The sequence below is a fragment of the Salmo trutta genome, unplaced genomic scaffold, assembly GCF_901001165.1.
Source record: "Salmo trutta unplaced genomic scaffold, fSalTru1.1, whole genome shotgun sequence".
NCBI classification, from domain to species: Eukaryota; Metazoa; Chordata; class Actinopteri; order Salmoniformes; family Salmonidae; genus Salmo; species Salmo trutta.
Genome location: NW_021822619.1, coordinates 470,032 through 470,396, shown reverse-complemented (window position 1 = coordinate 470,396; position 365 = coordinate 470,032).

The following is a 365-nucleotide window of genomic DNA, read 5'->3' as shown; positions in this document are numbered from 1 at the left end:
GATATATAGTGGAGGTGGCCAGTATGGTAGATATGATGGTAGGAACTATAGTGGAGGTGGCCAGTATGGTAGATATGATGGTAGGAGGTAGCTCTGCCTGGCTTCTTCCAAAACGTTTCAAAGGAGAGCATGTTCAGACCTGTCTTTGAAGAAGTGGTAGTCTCTCTCTCTGTCTGTCTGTCTGTCTGTCTGTCTGTCTGTCTGTCTGTCTGTCTGTCTGTCTGTCTGTCTGTCTGTCTGTCTGTCTCTCTCTCTCTCTCTCTCTTTCTCTGTCTGTCTGTCTGTCTGCCTGCTTGTCTGTCTGCCTGCCTGTCTGTCTGTCTGTCTCTCTCTTTCTCTGTCTGTCTGTCTGTCTTTCTCTGTCT